The following is a 22,935-nucleotide window of genomic DNA, read 5'->3' on the forward strand; positions in this document are numbered from 1 at the left end:
AGTTTATTTATCCCTAAAAATATTATGGTAGCCGAGAGCCTTCGTGGATCAACCTAGCCCTTCATAAAGTTAGTTGTTGTATCAAGGATAATTAAGTAGAAAACTTTTTGGTCCCATCTTTACATGCATGTGTACATGGAAAATCATCTGGAAAACTACACCGTAGACGTACACGTGCATTTGCATGAGGTGCCTGTCCTGTGGGGACATACTTGCCCCGTGCGGTATCAACAGAGAATGGGGACCGGAGTACGTAGAGAGGTCCATTTGGAGTGTCAACTAGTTACCATAATGGAATTAATGGAGTGAAAAATACGAGCTCTACGTGTAGCTGTTCAAACATAACAAAGTAAATCTTTTACTCCTACGTCACAGAAAGGCCGCCGACTCGTCAATCTAAACGAATAGAAGAGGTGTATTGAAACACCATAGGTGACACCAAATGTTGGAATTACTTATTCGGAATTGTCAACAATATAGGCATCTAAAAATTTAGCTCCATAGCATTAGTGTTCCTAAGCAAGGTGTGAGTATGGAGTCCATAATGACTCCATTGGTTTTCAAAAGTTTCTTGGTGCTCTATCATAATTATACTAATTAACTAATTACAAACATAAAGGACTTGAGATTTTCTTATTGGCCTTTCTCCGTAGACGAAGGATGACGGGTTGATTTTCAATTCAATCACTTGAGATATAATGTTGAATACGAACAGGTCCCAAAAACGTTTCGACTTGAACCAGCTGGGCAAAGTCCCTCCTTGGAAATGATAAATGTTCTATTGGTTGCCACGATATCTCTTAGCAAGACCGCTTTTGAAGTTCAGCCGATCAACTTTAGTCGAACGCAACATTAAATCTAATTTGGCATGATTTTTATTTAGGTTTATTCAGAGGCATATGGTTTAGCATGCAAACGAGTAACGATTAAATACTGATAGATACAGAGTAAACGTCAATGCAAGTTATGATATGAAGCTCTTTACAAAATGCAAATGTAAAAGTTGAAACAATGTAATTATCGCAATACTAATTATACGCATCATTTTGGAATCTACCAGCGCCGACGTGGATGGCTCGATCACTCCCCCTTTTGGCGTGGACTTACGTGCTGACAATACCGTTTATCACTAATGAAAAACAATTTTGGTTCTAGCCTAGAAGCGAGTATGCCTATGTGCCAGTAGACTGAAAAATTGGATCAGGCCGTGTTTAGCGTACGACTGCGGTTCTTCCCCTTCAGCCCCCCCCCCCCGCCCCCCTCTCTCTCTCTCTGTCTTCTCCCATTGAAGTTCGTACCCTTAAACAACTCCGTGGGGATTTCTCAGGGATTTCTCTAAGCGTCCTCTAAGTCTCCTAGACGTCATTTATTACAAGCCGTTGTCGATAACCATGCCCATAGAACCGTAGAACTGAATCATAATATTGAAGTTAGTTCAAGCGTGTTTTAATCAAGCATGTGACAAAAGGTTTTAAAATACTCCTCGACTCGTTAACCATGCCACAAGAAGCTGGTAATTACTGACACAGGTAAGTGGCCAAAGGTATTATCTGTGTGTATCATTCAGAAGAAGAAGAAAGAATCTTCGTTGCCTGAACATTTACCTCAACTTGCAAGATGCTCCTGTATAACAATACGTTGTTTATCATTCTTAATCGACCTCAAAAAATAGGTTCCCGCCACTCTGAGTCTTCACGTGTTGCAGTTGGTTTTGGTATTTGTTGTTATGTGTAAGCTGAAAACTCCCTGACAGGGTAGATACGGTACGACAGACTTGTAAGCCTTGTAGTATGTTCTCCTCTTTATCAACTACAACCGCAAATTGAGTCTGATCAGTTATTTCTTTATGCATGATACATGGAAACCCTAATAGGCATTCTATTTCCCATAGCGTCAGTTATTGAAGGATTAATGGGGCTGCCAGGCGGCGATATTTCTAACTATTATTTATATTACGCTTTGTATTTTGTGATCGTTTGCACCTTCAAGTGATGATAACGATAAGGCGCTAAGTAGCTATAACAATGTCTAACATTATCACTGAGTGAATAGACGAGCTCACGCCTACAAAATAGAAGTTAGCAATCAATTCCGGAGGTCTATCTTCAAGCCTTCCGCTCTTACTAGGCGGCACACTATACTACCTAACTAGCGCTATTGCTATAAATCTTAGTCGGAATAAACCAGAAACCGTATGAATGGGGGGTTGAAGCTGGCTGTTTTCACTGGCCAAGTTCAGCCCCCCGTTTCGCACAAAATGAACTTTATGGGATAATTTTAAAGACAAAAACGTCAATGATAGAATATATAGAGCATGTGTGTATCCAGTTTCTTCGTGCAAAAGGTTGTATGGAGAAGATTGTAATACTACAATAACACCTAAATTAGTACGTAAGTAGATTTATGTCACCTCCTATCCTAACTAAAGCATTTGCCAAGATATTAATGTTTTGCTCAACTTACTATACCACATCAAATAATCAATACGGTACAGCTAAAAATTCAAATCGAAAAAGCACAATTGTGGTGACGTTATTGCGTGGTGTCTATTGGCCTCATACCAGTCCTTGACCTTGCGTACGTTTGATACGTATTTTTCGCTATGTTCTAGGCGCCGAGATCCTAACTGAGACTGCAAGGCTCGTTGTGGACAAGATCATCCGAATCCGAAGAAGACCCTGACGCGCAAATAGCAGTTGCAGTCCTGCGTACGAGGTTATCAGTGCTACTCTATCTATGTAACCCGAGCGTAAAGCTCAGGCAAACTATAGTACGCCGTACCATGCACCGTACATTTCAATCAGAAAGATACGTATGCATAGGTCTCGCCTTTCACTCAGTCACGTAGTCTTGCGCACGTATGCTGCCAATGACGTTAGGGTAACCTGATAACTCACTCAGGACATACGCGTTATCGGCTGTAACCCACTGGACTTGTACTAGCTCCGCCCCCTTCACCCATCTGCGCTGACAAGCTGAAATCATGCATCTTCCATTAGCCGTCTTTGGACCTGTAAGTGGGCAATGGGCATGACTAGAGGTTGAAGCTCGGAAGTGATCAGGACTGACTAAGACTAAACGGGAAGATCACATCAATTCGTGTACGCCCCGTAGCCGAGTGAATACCAAAATTATTTAAGCTTAAGCCCGTGGTACTATGCGCTGGACTCGTCTGGTGCTAGTTATAATTTGCCCTGTCGCTTAATAAATACAAATGGAAATATTGTTTTTATGAATTAGGCTTTCTATTCTGGAAAAAAAGGCGACACAGTTACGAAGCGCTGCGGATTTTATCTTTTTTAAAATGAACAGATCTTATGTTTGCGTTGTTTCGATCCTCCTACCTCTACTGAAAAAAAGGTTTTATTCGATTGACCGTAAGCTGGAAACGTTTCATAGCAAGTTACTCCCAACACTTGAAACGGCCGCGAGATGCGCGTATATTTGACTTCGTAACCATGCAAAACCGCCGCCATTTGTGTCCCTCCGTTAGCAGTATTCGTAACATTTCTCTTTCATGAAAAAAAGCCTCCCCTTTTTTTGTTGAGCCCTCAACGATCTCATGTCCCTATATTATTACCAGAGCTGCTCTTATTTGCACCTTTAGCGGGCTGAACTATTTGCTAGGTTAGTTTTCGCCTCATATCCTAGCCAATTGCGGTTAACAGCAGTCGCAAAGAGGGGTATATATAGTACAGATAAGTCAAATGTACATATAAGCTTCCAGCACATACAAGATAGATATGTTTATATATCTTATGAATAATTAAGGTCACGTTTTTTATTGACGTTATAACATCAAATATCACTTTTTGTTCGGTAAATTGTCCTGCTTTCCATATAAGAAGCAATTATTATAAGTTGAATTTTTCACACTGCTCTAGCGTCGCATCATACGGCCGACGTCCAGCACGTAATAGACGGGCGCGTTCCAAGATCCGTATGTTGTTAGATAAAGCGACATGGCCGTCATGAGAGCTGCTGTTATGACGAACCGTGAGATGAGTAGAACGTGCAATCTTCACATACATCTTTCTGTCTGGCCATTGTTAGCTGCCGAGTCATTTTTTTTTCTCACCTTCGTGTACAGAGGCATAATACCTCTCCATTTCTCCTTAACTAATGTACAACTCTTTGCACACAACTTTCTATACTAGCAACACTTTGTCAATCTGTACAAGTTTATATTGTAAGCTGCCGGAGTGCATATGGGGTAATTGGTACATTGCTTCATTATTATGAGCGTGTTCAATTCACGTACAGGACGGTCTCGTACTTGATATCATAATACCAGTTCCGCAATTTTAATCCGGCTCAAATATATCAGTCGTATAAGAGATTCATTTCAATAATGGACACGATCGTACGGCAGGAGACATCTTACGAACAATAAGGAAAAACAAGCTTTAATCATAAAGCGATCTTCGTCTGACTGATAATTAATCGTTACCGGACGAGGGATAAAGATTAATAGATTTTTATTTTCACTAATATATCTATATTGTGAAATTTCTTGATACAAGGGCCACAGCAGGCTAACTGAAATTGATCCGGTTTTAAAATACAGTTTACCCTTCGACTCTGTCACGTCAACGTTATATTTCGCGCAGTTCCTTTCGACAGAAGCTCATGGGCAAATATATAACTTTGCCAGACGAACTCAAATTAATCTCAGCTCCTCAAATCAGTCGCTGTTGGATTTTCGATCTTTGTTGCCTCTAGTCTTCCCGTTGCGGATTGGTTGGACAAGCACGTCTCTTGGCGTTCTTTGATTTGGCTAATTTGAATTGCAATTGTCTCTCGCAAAAACAAATGAGCGATACCTAGTTAGACGCGTTGCATAAGAGAGAGATACAATATTCGTTATAAGCGTATTTAGCCTTCTTGTAACTTAGTTCAATTATTCCAGGCTTGGGGATAGGAATAGACAACTTACAGTGTCTCGGTCATTCATAAATAAGGTTTTAATTACGATTTCCAATCGCAGCAGTTGTCTTCCTAAGCTCCGGATCCACGTAAGCGTAACGGTCCACATCAATGGTATATATAGTATGTTCCTGATACTTATCAAGGCTTTCTTGGAGCTTAAAACTTCAACACGACTCACCTGTAGCCATGGCAGTGTCACATTTACAGGTGTATGTTCGCCGTTCACGAACCCAACCATAGTCCTACATGCTGTACATGTATTTGTGCTAGATGCTACAAGATGCTGGCTTTTCGCATAATTGGTTTGAATACAGTGTTCTGCTCTCATTCAGGAGATACAAAAAGCCACAAAGGACAACCCACGAAGCGGACACTAACAATCGATCTTGATTATCCAGCTTGGACAGGCAGTAAAAAAAATCGAGCCGGAAGGATACCCTCCCTTCTCTATACTGAACAGTTGTTTCTAGAGAAGCATTATTTGATCTTAACTTGGTTATGGTTAACGTATTCGACCAGCCCCTAATGGACTTCTATAACCCTATAGCTGGGCGTCCTACTTAACATATCAATTTCATGTTGTAACAAACGACAGTTTTACGATTTGGCGATCGAGAATTTGAGCAACATGTCTAATAAAGGACACACAAAGCGTCCTTTTAAGGACAAAGCCAAAACTTCACCGTCGTATCGGTCCACTGATTTGAATTGCAGCTCTGTGCTCGCTCAAGTTCTAGTCTCCTTTAGTAGATCTCAAAAACAAGAAAAAGAGCATACCAATACAGCGTAAAGCGAAATGAACAATCGATTGTTGGAAATAGAATCACTCGTATTAGAACTGAGCCTTTTTATCGATTAGGTTTTTGTTAACACAACATATTTCCACTTGTCCTTTGGGAGATTACTTGACCTTTTCCGTTGGACTACCCCACCACGCATAGCGCCTAGAGCAAACGGACCATAATGTACAACAGGGAGAACCGTTACGTGGTGACAACTGTCTGCCGTATACTCACCTACGTTCCGACAAGCAAATTATTTTATCCGCGGTCTCGAAGACGTCTGCTTCCCTCCCGGCTATTTGCAATGCACCATTGGACGCGGCCCACGTACGTCCTACATTATTCGCTCTGTTTCTTCTGCAGGTCAACCGCAGAGACGTCACACCTACAAACTGCTGTAGGCAACGCTGTGGTTTTACTGCGGGCTCGTAGTTTACCTGTGACTCGGGTTCAGTTAGCCTACTACACTAAGGTGCAGCATTTCCCCAAGGCCAAAGACAAAGTTTGGTCTGGTACGAATTAAATAACTAGGGAAATCATTTAGCCGACGACAGAAGCGCTAGCCTGTATTTAACCCAACAAACGGGTTGATCAATTAACAAGTGCTATCAAGGCAAAAATCAACAAGCATTCTCCTGCCGGTTTATTTAAAAACGTTGGTTGTTTTTGAGGATACGACGTGCTTGAAAGAGCGATGCTTTGTAGGTGCTCTTAGAATTCATGATCTCTTTTCTCCGCCGAGAAATATACACAAATCTGCCGAGGCCTAGCGACTGCTGTGACGTATATCAGAAATTCAAATAATATGGAAATCTCATCTCCTATACAACGTGCTCTTCTGCGTGTTTTACGCACAAAAGCTCGATATAAACTGAATTTCTGCCAGGGGAGCTATACTGCTATCGAACTTGCTCTTTTTCGTCAGCACTGTTAACTATTCTAACTCATATGTAGCCAATAAGGCTGGTCTGGCACAGCTTTCCAGAAGCACCCTACGCAATTTAGTTGCCATAGATTACTGCACTTGTGGTACAAGTGACAACGGCAGCGTTCACATATCGTACGTACATTAGCAATGATAAAGCAGAATACGATAACAAACGTGCAAAGAAGATATTTTATATGTTTAAGAAGCTTTTGATAATGTTGTTTGAAAAAATAACAAGGCTTGTTACGACTGGGTTACTGAATCGTACAACTATCGTACGTGTAAATACGAGTGTCAGATCGGGCAGCCCCAATTTATCGGCGTTCCTATTAGCATCCAAGCGACCCATTTACATGAAACGACGATTTTATTCTGTTAGGGCATCTCTCAGCCGTATTCCGTAGTTCGATTTTTTGGAGAAAAATAATAATGTAGCAATTATTTACGCTACCGTGTCAATACATACGAGCACTTCAATAAAATTCTACATTTAATAATACGTTAGTATAGGTTGTCCCGGCAAGACGGAGCACCACTACTTTCGAAACGGTGAAAGCTTAACTACTCCAATCGCCAGTTTTTTGTAGACCAATTATTCTAATGGCACCACCCGCAATAAACATAAACGATAAGTACGTCAAACCATCGACACGTGTTTGTTCTATCCGTTCAACGGAAAACACCACCGGTCAGAGAACATCCGTTCAGTATTGTGCTTATAATGTAATTGTTAATGAAGCACGCCGCAGCGTATTCTCATTAAGTCTGCATCGTCATACCTAGAGAATTCAGCTGATTTACAAGCTCAGACCTACAGATTTTGCATAGCGAAAAATGTTTATATAGATCGTTTCGTGAACAAGCAGAACTATAGCATCCGAACTGACGAAGACCCACACATGTTTTATACGACAAGAGTGCATCCCAAGCGTCCCTCTGTTTAGGGCATTGTTAGGTTGAAGGCGTCAGTGGACCATTTTCTCTGAGGACACTGCCAAAAATGCACACACAGCTAATAGTGCGATGCATTGGGACATAGTAAGCTACTAGTAGTTCGTGCTTTAAATATATGGCATGGATCTCAAAGGCATGTGGTTTCATGTCATTATCGTGCAGGACGTACCCTGGCCTCGTAATTCCCTAACGACCAATTTGACCGCCGCGGGCTTTAATACCACCGTTCGACCCATTTTCTGGCGTTTTTTCAAATGAAACGTTTATGTGCCAAAACCATCTAAGCTTTGAATAACCCACCTTTAAAAAGAATGGACGCTGTATCGCTGGAATTGAATTACAAAGCCAAATCTTGACTAGAAAAACACAAATGTATTGACAAATGCTTGGAGATTATTTTCCAGGTGTGTTATCCTATCTATAATTTGCACACATCTACTAATAATAATGAAATCAATATTTTATTGATATTATTTTATGAGAGTATTTTATAACAGTACGAAAGGAACTGTTTTATTTATTCAGAATTCTGACCTTCAGGTGATGCTCCGACGCCCATATATTTGAACGGACGAAACCGTCTCTGCTAATAATATCAAACCAAGGGATATCTACTAGACGTACTGGCTATACAGTTAAGCATCTTCCAGTTAGAAACAATAAACGTCGTAATAAAAAAGTTAATTACACGAAAGATGTAATAGAATGAACAGGTTGGGGCGGGAACTTCGTCGTTAAAGAAACACTATGAAGAAAAATTGTATGTGTGTCGGAACTTCTGATAGAAACTCTACAACTGTTATAAACGTGGCTTATTTATTTAGCTTACGACATGGGAGTATGAGAAAGGAACCTTTGCTGTAGCCAATGGAAGGCTCACTAATTGAACGTCTATTTTCAAAGCGGATGACGAAATTCTGGATGCCCGTGGAAATTATAAAATATAAGAGTCAACTTTTTAGTTGTCCCTGTCCTTTGCTTCGGAAATGCAAAAAAAAAAAAAAAGGAAATGTAAGGCCCAAAACAAGATTTGGAAGTCATCAAAACATACGAAAATGGAAAATTTTCCAGATCGTGATTTCTTAAAAATATAATCTGAGACAACAGGCTAATGTGCTATTACAAGCTGCACTAGGGACTACTGAATTGTTTAGGATCGGTCAGAGTTAAGCTAGAACTAAGGTATCAACAAACGCGATAATCAGTGTCATAATTTCGCCATAATTCTCAAAAAATCGATAAGATGCTCAAGCCCTTCAAAATGGCTGGGCTGTAAAGAAGCCTAGTTTTCTGAAGCTAAAAAGCTGATTTCGTCATTAGTTGAATAAAAATTGCCACAGAACGATTCAGTACAACGAGGATTGTACTCGAATGGCTGGCTAGCTCGAAGACAGCTTTGTTGTTTTTCGAAATAAATCAATCCATCTAATAAAAAAGATCGAAAGAAGTCTTCAGCGAACCGATTTTCTCCATTTAAAAATGTCACATTTATTAATGCGCCGTCAATTGTATTGACAGCGCAGTAATACGAGGAGCGAAGTCATGAATGTCGCGCCGGTCTTCTGATTCCTTTATTATTAAAATGAAGGGGAAGCTAAAATTTTTGTGAGCCTACCATGGACCGCTTGCTACTTTACATTGTGCCTCTAATGTAGTGTATCATATATACAGATAGAATATATTTTTAGTGGTCAGCGCAAGCAAAGATAACTATGTCAAGGTAACCCGCACCGGTAGGCCTTGTAAAAATTGGAGGCTTACTCAACTTAGAATAGAAATTTATACCCTCGCCGCCCATCGCAACGCTGGACAACTTAAGGCATCGTAACTAAAATTGAACTTTATCTGAGCCAAAGCTGAAATATCTAAATATATGGATATACTACTAAGTCAGAGTGTGTTCATAGAATGGGCAAGCGACCAGCGGTTTAAGCTGCGGTGACAAGCAAGGCTTTAATAACAATAATTACAGTTGTCGTTATTTTAACAACAGAAATAATGATGAGAAGCATAGCACATGTCAATTTACTATGGTGGATCATTATTTCTGCTAAAGCAAAAGACAGCATCCGGTAGCATAGGGGATAATCTTCGGGTACTAACAGATAATGACAAATCAGATCTTTGTTATCTGTTGTCTGTAATGAGGCAGTAAATTTTCAACAATAGGTTTCCAGGCTCGATCTCGAGCTTCAAATTAATACTTATTTTTTCAAGTTACCCAAACGGTTAATAGGAACTCGCTCCTCCGTCCACTCTTTCGCCTAATTCTGTTCATTTGTTTCTTTAAAAATGACGCATTGTGCCGTTGCAGGCGCTGCTATCACTTAATTTCAATCTCCTAATTTTCGCTCGTCTACAGAATAACGTTATACTTTAATTTTCGTATACGCTTCACATCGTGTCACATAGGATTTTTCGGTCAGATGACGCAAAATTTGATCGATCTGCCCCTGCCGGATGAAAAATAGCGTATCGGGCGTCATTTGAATAGAAGGAGCGAACTTTACCATTTTATTTCCGTAAATTTGCGTAAAAATTACACCTGATAAATTGGAGAAGAATATAGCCTTATTATCAACTAGAGTTAATTACATATGTATTTTTAAATTTACGCTACTGGCTATAATTCAATCTAACGAGTAGACTCGCTAGCTCACTACTCGTTTGAGGAATCCCTTTACAATGCAGTGTGTCCTCGTTAATCCGCTCCCTATAGCAAGCGCGTCCTGCACTCAGGTTTGAAGTACAGGCACGAATAGGAAGCACCAAATGCTTCATATTTTCAATGCTAGACAAAGCTATTGAACTTGTTTTAGTCCGTAAAGACGCTTCGCTAGCCCAAATATAACTCACGAGCTTTTTGATGTCGTTACATGCTTATCAAACGAAAGCAGCAGCGTTACGCTCGGATCAATCATTGACGATTTATTTTTGGCGTTACCACGGAAGACTTCATGCGACACTGAGCATCTTCTCGATCTATAATATACTATCATCGTTACAAGCTGAATAATTCGAAGGGGCCATATTCTAGCGCCTAATCTACGTTATGCTTCGAATACAAACATATAGAAAAATCCTACGTCATGTATATAATGATACACCTTTCTTCCTTTCAACTGAATAATAATAATTGCACTTATGGGCATCATTTATGTAGATTCTCGTGTCCACATAAACCGGAATTGACGTGTAACGGTCCTTGTTTATTTTTGCCTCGGATGTAGTCCATGTCAATGTTTCGTGTGGTAAATTTCAACGGAGGTAGGTTTATTACGTCCGTATTAGCTTGTTTAACTTTCACGTATATCAGCGCTAACGTTATTACGTTAATTTTGTGCCCACATTGTTATCCTTACTCCTTTTTGCCTCTTCAATTTTCCTTGCCTTTTATCACGAATTACTAATTAGTGCAGCACAGCATGCTCACACAGCAACGTAATTGCCATGCTTATGGGCATAGTTTGCCCTACATATATAGCACGTACTTTCTAGCAGTTCTTCTAGCAGTCATTTACGGCTTTTCCGTGTTCACCTTTTCGTTCTTGGCGAATTTCGCCTATAAGGGCGAAGGTCTTGAAAACGATCCCAGCTTCCATTGGCCTATAGCCGATGAATTTTTGCGTACAAAACTGCTTCGTAAACGGTATGTATTCACTCAACTTCGAATCAAACTCTTATTTGCCTCCAGCTTACCTCTCGAAATGACTTCTGCACGAGGGCAATCATTTGGGCTGTAGTTAAAGATGTCAAGATACATGTCGCCATTGGCATTGCGGTGGTCAGGGTATTCCTCGTCCTTACTAAAAACTTCGACTGCCTAGGCAACGTTGTTTTTATTCAACGATTATCCGGCCTAGGATTCTCCGACGATACCTGTATGTGATTCACGATATATGACTAATAGATTCATTAAAGTTAATATCTAAGAAGTTTTTTCTGTTTCAATGCAGCTTCTTAAAGGCTTCGGCCAGCCCCTCTTCTAGGTTCTATTTCATTTTACCTTTACGTGAATCCGTTTCTGTTTGTGGGAAATCAGAGCCCCTGCATCTCTATCAGAACTTCTAATAGCATTGCAATACTGATTAAAATTAGAAAACATTCTGTCACCGATGAGCGGCTCTGGCTAACCTTTATTTTGTAGTACGCTCGATCACTATTGCTCTTTAAAGCTTTCACTTAATATTTCCAAACAGCAGCAGTTCTTTCTCTGCCACTGCGCAACGCTCTGGCCACTCACTTTAGCTTAGTGATAACGCTTCCTTCTCTAATACGACAATTTCTCTCAGCTAGCAAATATTGATCACCCTCTCTCTAAATGCGTCCGTGTCATTTCCACTTTCTCGCACCGCCAGCCTCTTGGGTTGCCCCTGAAAATATTAATCTTGGTGCAAAAGTCCGTGTTTGTTCGGCCTGTTTTCTGCTGTACGGTCGTGCGGGGAACGGGCCATAGCTGAAGCTCCTCCGTTTTCAAGAGCTTAGCTAATTGAAATCAACTGCCTTACTCTCTTCTTAATAGTTTTATTGCTGTTATTGTCGCTACTTCTTAACAGTAATGTTAATCAACAATGATTATAAACACGTTTTTAATCTACTTCTTCATATATCCTCGCGCCAAGTCAAGTCTCTGCAACTCGACAAGTTGTCGAGAATTGCTTAATATGAAATACCTCAGGTACATCTGCCGTACTAACATTATAAATGAAGTATGTCCTGAACCGAAGCATTCCCTTAAACTCAGAGAGTCAGTACTACTTTTTGCATGAAAAATAGAACATGCCGTTAGCGATGTTGTCTTAACTGCAAAAACAAATACGTAATATGTAAAACAGGGCAATATATAAAACTTGTGTATACTGCGGGCATACGTGTAGCCACTATTCTTTATACTAGAAGAAAGCCAATTTCTCTGAGGACAAGTTTACAAGCTCATCGTGGAGAAAAACAATGCATGAAATGTAAACAAAGGTCAGCTCTGATCTAATGCATTCGCGCTGGACGAAGCGCTAATAAAATAATAACGTTCTTTGCTTATCCCAGATTGATAATGTATCGCGTCGCAAATGACTGGGCGTTCCGCAGAGGCCGGTTTCAGCAAAACCGCAACGAAGGACCCGCAAGAGAGAATTAATCGACGCCATTCAAACGTGCGTTTTTGACGATCATTCTGTTGTTTCCAAGGGGTTACAAGAAAAAAAGCCTGATGTGAGTCGGGCTGCCATGTCATGAATTGTTCGCAAAGGCTTTAGGCAACTAGTATTGCAGATTTCGTGCCGCCATGCATATTTCGGAAAGACGAACGTTATTATTGTGGAAGTTTTTTTTTTTTTTTGCATGTTTTACCAACTGTTGTCTCATAGTGTACAGCTAAAGGGTCTTAAGGGAGACATTACATATTCCAGCAAGATAGTACGCCGGCTCGCACTAGCCCGTTAATGCACAGCTGGTTATATGTGAATACGAGCACATTTTGGAACAGACACACCTGGTCGTCGTACAGCTCAGACTTGAATCCTCTAGATTACTATGCATAGGGCGTTCTCGCGCGGAAGTTTAACGAGTCTCGATATAATAACGCCGACTGGCTCACCCGTGCTATCAAGAAGTGAACTTACGAAATGAACATCTGGAACGAGCCTGTCAGCTGAAACTGTTATTGCGGCAAGCAGTAGTTATAATATATAAGGATCGCCGTCAGGAGTGACTCTTTTCTTTCAAAGAATGTTTGCTATGTAAAAAAATATCTGCTTTTGTTTAGAGCACAACTGTATGAGAAAGGACAGAAAAAATTCCCAGCTTAGATGTTCTACTCGATACCATGCATCTTTAACCTATTCCTCTTCTCTTTTTGAGCTTAACCAGGACGTACGTTCATGCTGTGGAACTGTGTCCCGCGCTTAGCGGATGATGCATTGAACGATAGTTGCTCAATCATAGGTGCTAGAAGATGCCCCACTCTTCTGGTTATTGTTCAACCGAACGACACCATTACTCATATGAGCACTGCATGTGTGAGCAGCAACTCACTGCGCAACTATATTGGCCGGCACAGATGTGATAATACTCCCTATCGGTTCGTGTAAGCTCAGGCGACGACCGTCATGATTGTACTTAACTGGACCTTTTAGCTCCGATTCTACGCAAATCTAATCGTACAAGAGAGTGATCCAAATAATTTAACTTCAACCTAAATGTACGTGCCCTACTGCCATTTCCTATAAACAGTACGCTGGCAAATCTCTGAGTGATTTGTTCCAAAAGCATTGGAAAGGACATCCTTCTTGTAACATATACAGCCATAAAGGATGTCGTTTTCCAAACTAATTCATCTGTGCTAACTTCAAAGACGAAGATCGGTCTATCGTAGAAAAATTGCCTTATCCTTGAAAAGCTCCTTCTGACCTACTTTGAGGATCTTTTCGAGTTATTAGATAATAACGCTAGACATAGGTTTAGGGAACTTTGCTTTACTCAACCAGCGACGCAAGGCACGTCTCGTAATCACCTTAGATCCATTTTACGGAATTTGTCATAATCGTCTTCTTGTTTTTAATTGGGCCAGCCGTTTGCCTCTAGTAAAAAAGGAAACGTTTTTTTTTGTCGAGTAATAGTATACATTAGGCGGATTTTATAAATTTTTTAAAGCTATTTGACTGTGGCGACGTTGTTTACAAGAATCAGCTGACCGAAAAAGATGATAAGAAACGACGGCCTGCCCGAAGACCTATTCGTGCCTATGATATGGTGTAGCGGTCTGGTGGTAAAGATTTTCTCCAAGAATACATCCTGCATACAAGCGTTCGTAAAGCCTACCTACACTAAAAGCTGACATTTAAAAACTGTATATACCCAAAATCTCCAGAATGACTCGTAGAACCTTCGCACCTAGGCACTTCGAAAAAATGCAATTATTGTTACCTTATTTCAACTAGCACAAATTTGTTTTGAGATACTCTCAGATAAGCAATGTTCCAACGGTATTAGTTCCCTAATACGAATAAGTACGCACGTGATTTGTGAGTTGTCGTAACTGCAGTTTACTGATCTGCTGGACAGAATCAAAACGAGCCTCAAGAAACTTTCAGGCTATTTGAAAAGTGTGTATTGATAGCGCGTCAGAGTACGATACCAGTATGACCGGGATGAACTATCACATATCTTCTCGTGGTTTATTCGTGCCTAAAGTTTCCTGCTTGGACTTGAGCCAAAAACAGCCGGAGAAACGTTGAAAAGTACACATTGCCTCCACTCCTATATTCCAACGTTTTTCACTCCTTTGACGTAGCCTTCAAAGAAAGACAGCATCCTTGTATCCCGTCCCTACGTTCCCGTCCAATGTTTGTCATGAAGTAACATGTTTTGTTCGAGAAGCCGTAGAATCGAAGGAATCACAGTAGTACGGCGGTTCATGCGTCACAATCGCTATCGCCCATCTAGTTTACACAAAAATGTATTTACATTGCGCAAATTTAGCTTTTAAAAATGTCCCTGGCCGTATGTTTTAGAAAGAAGAAAACCAAACGAACGATGACATAATATGATAGGTAAATACTTTATTGCTTGGCCATTGGCCGACTACTAGCGATGGATGTGCTGATGAAACTGATTAAGCCTCGCACGCGCCTATATTTCATGTAAATAGCCGCTACCACAGTCCTCGCTGATACCGGTGTGAGGAGAAAGCGAAGTGTTGGAAAACATTCGTATTGCTACACTGAAGCTTTTATGTTATACAAAGCCGTCGCTCAACAAAAAAGATAACGCATTGCCGTTAGCATTAGGTGGCGCTAGCTGGATGGGTTACTACTATATGCTTGATCACCGTCTGCCTATAACGACTAGAGTTCTCTGCTAGATCTGTGGTAGGAAAGAGTTAGATTTTGCTAGATTTTTTTTTGTTAGATTTTGGGCTAGCATTGACCGCGGGCAGCTGATTGATGTAACTATGGGTAATGTTTCTACAAGCCACCGTCGTTGCTGCGGTGACCAGCGTCTGTTTTAGATATAGCTGTTGATATGTACGTGGAGTGTTTGCCAAATGCATTGTTACTGTGTGACGCTTCTCGCAAGAGTGGCTCCGTTCCTGCCTTATGGACAAGGGGCAAGTAGGCATCGACAGTTTTGTTTTGTATTTTTTTTATGGTTCTTTCTGAGTTTCGTTGTTCGAAGTTAATATTTCGTTCGAATAATAACAGATCTAAGAGTAAAATGAGGCTCAATGAGCACCTAGCGATCATTTTTTTTCGTAACACTTAGCCTTTAGAATTTTTTAGATGCACGCGGGTTAAACTCTAAATGCCGAATTAATTTTTTCCTTTGATAATAATTAAAAATATGGGGCTCTAAGGGACCATCTAGATATCACTTCGTTCGCATTGCATTTGTACTTGTACTGAACGACGAAAAGCCAACTAACCAGCTCGTATTTTAACCACAGCTTCCCAAGGCTACATTTGCAAGGGCAAAGTCGAAATATGTAAAGTTACATTATAACACCACTTGAAGTTACATGAAAGCTACGGCGAAGCTGTATTTCATTCTCTACTACTGCCATTCTGCATTTCGAGTACATATAAGTGTAGATGCCGCTACACAGGGAAATTAAAAGAACTACGCGGTTTGAGAGTACTCAACTTGCGTATGCGTGTTTATGGTATGGCAAGTAAAAATAAAACAGCGTATCTCCGTACTTCTTGGGCCACATGTCAAAAGCGTCTCACAGATGGCCACTCTCGAAAGATTATCGGCATAACGCACCCTATTGCGTATAATCTTAATCACGGGTCATAAAATAGCTATTTGTGCTAGTATCATGTATACCTGTGACAGTTGTGTAGGCTTCAGTGCGGCCAAGTCAGGTTTGAAGAAAGATGCGCGCACATCGTCACCGTTCCTACTCACGTCTTGAACAGAGTCCAGCTTGTAAATGTACCAGTTAGGCGATTCAAAACCTGGCTTTTCCACACCGCGCATCAGAATTTCGTGTGGACCTAGGGTAAACGAATCATAAAGTATCGTGTCCCCTAATCGTAAGCTGTGCTGAATAACTGACTTGGCCTTACAAAATCATTAGCGGCCCAAATAACTCCACTCCAGATGTATGGGCTAACGACACAGCCATGTTCGATTTATATTTTCCCGAAAACGGAATTCTGGTGGGCCGATCTGAGTCATACAATGAAAAAAAGTCTTTGACGATGTACATTTTTCTGTTTCACAATGACGCATATTTAGCTCAATTGTCCTTTATGTGTATATATACATACACACATATGTGGGGCTGATCCAGATTGTTACCAGTCAATGTTCAACTGGGTATCTAATGTGAGAAAAGGCGTCCATCGCTATTGTTGGTTGCTATATCATAGTCAAGTGACTGTTGTACTACAGTATTCGTTGAGCCAAGTAGTTCGATAATATCTGCTTATTATTCGATCGGTCGGTGTCGGAGTCAACGGGAAATAGCGAATAGAAATCTCGAAAGAGCGACAGGTGTTGCCTTCCTCTGCTCTCCTCGATCAAATAGCTATAGCTCCTGGCCGATCCATCTAACGGTGATACCAGCGACACTGGTGTCTGCTTCTAGATATAGTAGTGAAAAAAACATCGTAGCAGTTTGACTTGAGATATAACAGCTGATTATGGCCACTGCTGAAGGATAACGAAGGGTTACAAAAAACGACAGGGATCGTGACGACGAGGATGAGAACATTGGATGATTTGGGAAAAACCACGATGAAAATGAAGGAGATGGCATTTTCGCCAACTGTTCTCTTTGACTTTCTATCCTTTGCTCGTCTATGACTCATCTGGTATTCGGTCTGGTATTCGGTCGATTTTGTTGCTCTTGACTCGTTGGTTTCCTATGCTCGCCTTTGACTGTCTATGCTGCGAACGCCCCCCAAAGCGAAAAGCGATTGCTGCATTTGTGTTGATGTCTGCTATCCGCTGCGCAAATCGCGTCGGGATGGCAACTGGTTTCGGCAAAATTTTGTGTCAAGGAGTCACAGAGTAGCCTGTCTGCCAGCCTGCGCTTTGCCTTTTGCCTGCTAGTTTCTATCCTATCAGTCGAGTGGTTTTCCGCGTCAGCTGACTCTCGTGAGTTCTGCCAATGCGTCCCTTCGACAAACGGCCACTTCTGCCAAAGCCTGAGACCTCACATGTCTCAATCGATTGAGCGCCTCGGCAGGAGAAGAAGATATAGGTTCTAACTTAGAGTAAGTTAATAAATAAACGAGAAAAGTGAAAAACACTAGAAAAAACTGATATCCATCTCAGCCGCTCTATAGGAGGGGCAAAACGTTGGAGGATGGAGAGGATTTAAGCGTCCAAGCAATTAAGATGCCTTCTAACTACCGCGAGTTCCAACACCTGAAAATAAAGGGATCTTCAGACAGGGCCGAAAAGTAAATCTGGTCTATCTGGAAGCAAAAAATATGTGAAATAGTTTTGAAAGATCTGTATTTTAATTCTGTTATCAATGCGCCAGGCCATACTTACCTTCCTGTATATAATTATCTTTTCTTACTTAATTAATTCCATTGGACATAGTTTTCTAAACCTCTGTCTACAGGCCTGTATGTGATTCCACAAAGTCTGGGACACTACGCTCGTAGAGTTTGACTCTCAGATCTAAATACAAACAAATAAGGTGCTAAGTGAAGTGCGAAGCCTTTAGTTCAACGCTGCGTTAGATGGACGAGAACACCGTATTGGGTTAAGTGTTATACTGAAAACACATTAAATTTTTTTTATCGATAAATGACATGGAACCTGGTTGCAGGAACATTATCGTTAGATAATGTTCCTGCAACGTGTTGTGACTAAATACTTCGATTATTTTTGATTTTCAGGTGATTATTCCTGAACTAAATTAAACTGAAGCGATCTTTTTTGGATCAGGCGCGTATTCCGGATACTAAATGTTCAGGAAGATCTGTCTAACTGACTAGCATGACTTAGCAAAAAATTGATGAACGTTTTAGATCAACACACCGTAGATAGTGTCCGCTGTATTTGCCTGTCTGTCCTTCACTATGGAAACGATACAGATAGGTCACATGTTGATTTCTGTTAGGTTTTACTGTACTCATTTTTATTTATATGCATCTTGAAGCATAGGAAAATACGCACTTAACCAGAAAAACAGATAAAAAGTACAGGTCCTAATTCTGCATTCGGGCACGTAGTAATGCAAACCAGCGTATTACTAAAGCCCGAAATGTTCTTCACGTATTTTACTTTAGAATGTCTGCGAAGATAACCCTTGTCGTCATAGGGCCTACACTGTCCTAACAGCACTAGACTATGAAAAGTTTGACGTTGAGGCAATTTACGTTAAAATCTACTAACATATTTGGTCAAGGTGCTTGCCTTATCGTCTTCAGTAATGCACATATTTATTTTACCTATTGTGACAAAATAAGAGTTGACTTAACAATGTCTCCGTTAGTGCTAGATATTAATAGAACTTATAATAACATTATCCTGCTATGCGCAATTGGTCAAAACTATAGAGTTGAATAGAGGGTGAAAGGAAAGACAAGAGAAAGGCAAAATAGCAAGAAAGAAATAGATAGGCGAAGGTTGGGGTAGAAAGAGAATAAAGTGGAAAGAAAAGGAAATAAATAAATAGATGAAGGGGCAAGAGATGAGAGAGAGTTATTCCTGCTTTTGTTTGTCCAATCTGGCAACAATAGGGTATATAGAGGAATCTAAACACTGTTGGTATTCCTATTTAACTCCTCTTTCGTTTACATTCACTTATTTGTTGGTATTTGGGAAACAATCGTTCCAAGCGGGCTACATACGAAGTAGCGCAACGAAGTCCCTTAGGATTGTGCTTGGCAATGAACTAGTTTCAAGCCAGATCTAACATGAGGCTACCCCACTCAGTGCAGTATAAGGCTCACTTAACTGACGACAGCCAGTGGACGACAGATAGCCAAGTATTGTCCTTTGCTCCGTTGTCCTGCGGGACCTAGAAGTGCGGAGACGAAAACCACGCCACATAGCAGTCATGCTAGTATTAGTAGAAACTACAGCGGTTATGTTAACGCTCTGTGCTCTTCGATTCGACCTTTTCATTGAGACTGTCATTTTCGCGCCTATTTGTTCTCTGTTGGTTCCGAGAGTTCATTTCAATATAACTAGTGAGGGGCGCAAAACCGGCTGGATTTGAAGGCGGTCTCTTGGGTGCTAGGTTTGTCTTTTTATTTTTCTATTAGCTTTTATCTACCTGTTTTCAGCTGTGTGGTCCTTTCAAGTCACGTTAGAGATGGAGGATAAGTGGGCCTTGCGCTGCACAGCAGCACCTCTTGGTGCTCAGTCGCTAAAAGTGGTCTGCCTGTCCTTCCGATTAATGTTACTATTATGCATATACGTTCTCTTACCGACCGACTATGATGATGTTCGTGGCGCGGGTTACAAGGCGTGCGACAAATGTAACGATGTGGCAAAAGATTCAGTCAAGCAGTTCTAAATGAGAAAATACGTTGAATGAGAGACGTACAAAGGCGTCTGCACTAGCAGTTTGCTAGAATTCTGTGCAGTTTTATTCGAAACAACGCGACGTACCACAAAAATCTTGAGGATTGTGAGTCAGAAGGATTCAAGAATTACAGACTGGGTAGGGAACTTTATATGTGCAGGGTAGCGATCCCATAACGATGAGGGCAGAACGAATACAGCGATGGGCTACTGTTCACATGGGCGGTCTATGACAAGAACCCCACGCTGCCTTTGCTGTGGCATTATTTCTTTATAAAGTTAATTAATTTTAGTGCATGCTTTTAAGGAAGATGGAGCGCAAGCAGCAAGAAGTTGTCAGGGACCTTCTAAGGTTAAAGAAAGGGGCGAAGGTAAAAGCGTACGCAAATGTAGAAATCGGATTCTTGATAGTTTATTAACAAAGGTCTTACAATACCTATCAGTCTCATTCTGATTCAGTTAAACAAAACTTAACTTGTTCATCAGATATTCCCTTGAATAGGAATTGTTTTTACTAGCTTTTTACTTTTACAGTTTTGGTCATAGCGATCATTTGACATTAGGCCAACGGCATAATCTTTATGTGCTAGAGGTCAACAATACGGGGCTCCTTAGGGCCCGCACATATTACGTGTTCCTGTAAAGTGTACATGTCGCACTTCTTGTCCTGGCCACAGGCAAGAATGACCGATCCGTTCTATTGTTCAGATATTGACCGCGTGTTTCTATCTACAAGCATCGTAAAAGTAATTATAGCCGTTTGGGTTGCTCTCAAAGCTTTCTTCCAACTAGATGCATGCGCCGCGTTTGATAATTAGTCTTACGTGGGACACTGTCATTGCTTTCCAGAAACAGAAATGCATTACATTATGAAAATGTTCACCCTGGTTTTCCACCCTCATTTCAGCACATTTCTACAACCACAGTGAAGACCGCGACTGTGTTATAAATACGTATGAACAAACCGCCTCTCGGTAACTACAACTTTGTCGATAGGAACAAGCGAAAGTTAAGAAAATAACATAAATCTGTAGGCTTTCCCAGTGAAGAAGTAAAGACAGAGAAAAAAAAATAAAGAAACATACAGCAGATACGCAACTTTTCATCGACTGTGGTCATTAAAATTGCGTGAAATAATAAAGTTGGCTACTTTATTTACTTGCTTAAAAAGTGATTATTTTTTTTTATAGGGAAAGCTGTAATCGCCCGTACAGAAAAAAAAAAGAAAAACTATTTATACGACACTACCCAAAAGTTGCAAAAACATCCCTTGCTGACCTGCATAATAACTTATATCGTTCAGACGTTTGCTTACAACGCCAATCCCGGTTGCTCTAGAAAGTTTAATAGATATCCGAAAAGCTCTGTTTTTTCACAGTTCATTGTACGCAGATAATTAGCATTAAGAAAGTAAAAAAATATCTATATTCTCTTGTTTAGTGCAATATTGACTTACTCTTGTATTTACCACCGTGGCCACAGTTTCGCGAGCGAGTAAGGCTTATGCTATCAATCAAAACTTTTCAGAAAGCTTTCATACCATCGTTTGCTCTATTGTTTACTATCCTTCGAAAATGAATAAACAAAAGTAGAAGCAGTTAGCGTTCTATTGCTTCATTAAAATATAATTGAAAAACTCGGGTCGATAACCCCACTTCCCCCGCCAGTGGGATGTCTGCGCCTTTCGATAAGGCTACATTTTGAATGCGATTTTTGGTTAACTTTTCGGTAAAATTTTACAACTTCGACATGTACCTTATGGCCTCAAGCTTTTTCTAACAAACAACAGCTAAGGAGAGGGGCATCGACGTATTCGTGGCCGTTCCAGCGACCTATGGGCAAATAAAGTGTTTCAGATTGAATATATGTGAATCAACTATCTTGTATTTGCACACAAGGTCCTGTGGAACATTTGCTTAGTTGGCTTATCAATTGGAACGTGGTTCAGACTTCTTGTCCATAACAAAAACAATCAATCAAGTGTTGATATTTCAGTAGAAATATATAAACAAACAAAGTTGCTTCGCGGTCGCAAAAACGACGTTCGATTGTAAGAATGTTGGTGCTTAAAGAAAAATGTCTCACTGTTAGCCGGTATAGCCGTCTCTACCACTTACCCGATCTAATGTATCTAAAACAGACGATTTTCATTGCGCATCTATATGTTATACCTAGTATTTGTATTATCGTAACAATCATTACTTCTTAAACTTTACCAAAGTTTAAGTAAAGTAATGGTAAAGGTTCATTTTCTAGCTCTAAACCCTTCCTTGTTCAAGCTTTGTGCGCTTGATATAGAGCTAATACTACGCACAATGGCGTCAATATTAATTAACTCCACTTGTACATTTAAGGAACAGTCGATTAGTCAATGACAGCACACAACGTTGCTTTTAGTAGCTTCCGTATCGTTGGTTTTGGTTGTTTTGCGAGGCGCACAACCCTATCCTGGCATCGGCCTTTTTTGATCTTTAAGCAACGAAAGGGCAACGTATAGATAGATTAACGGAAGTCGATCCGGTGGTCAGAGATCGGGGTCAGCTTGCTGGTCTGAAATCGGTCGAGATCTAGGTAATTAGTTTCAAAGCCTGTTGACATCTAAAAAAATACATGTTATCGCTAGGTCTAATATCGTCGTCGTCGTCGTCGTCGTCCTCCTCCTGGCCAAACAGTACCCCAGTCAGTCGAAATCCTTTCGATGGACTCGACGGTGGACATGATGTGATAAGCCGATTGAAACCTGCACAAGTAGAGTGGTCAATCAAATTGTCAACTCATTTATGCGATCTTTGTTTTCTTTAGCCACTCGAGCTGCAATTATTTATTATTATTTATTATTATTATTTATTT

General features: G+C 40.5%; 1 protein-coding gene across 6 annotated transcripts in view; it reads left to right on the forward strand.

Moving 5' to 3' along the window:
- Positions 1-21,923, forward strand: part of LOC111246439 (uncharacterized) — a 78,971-nt gene extending 57,048 nt beyond the window's left edge. For 2 of the 6 annotated variants that reach the window (XR_015325432.1, XR_015325441.1), the window contains one exon: positions 2,612-9,140. The gene's annotated coding sequence lies outside the window, so the exon portion shown is untranslated. The other 4 variants (XR_015325434.1, XR_015325433.1, XR_015325442.1 and 1 more) reach the window with 4 other exon arrangements.
- The last annotated feature ends 1,012 nt before the right edge of the window (positions 21,924-22,935 follow it).

The sequence above is a fragment of the Varroa destructor genome, unplaced genomic scaffold, assembly GCF_002443255.2.
Source record: "Varroa destructor unplaced genomic scaffold, Vdes_3.0 BEIS01000003.1, whole genome shotgun sequence".
NCBI lineage: Eukaryota > Metazoa > Arthropoda > Arachnida > Mesostigmata > Varroidae > Varroa > Varroa destructor.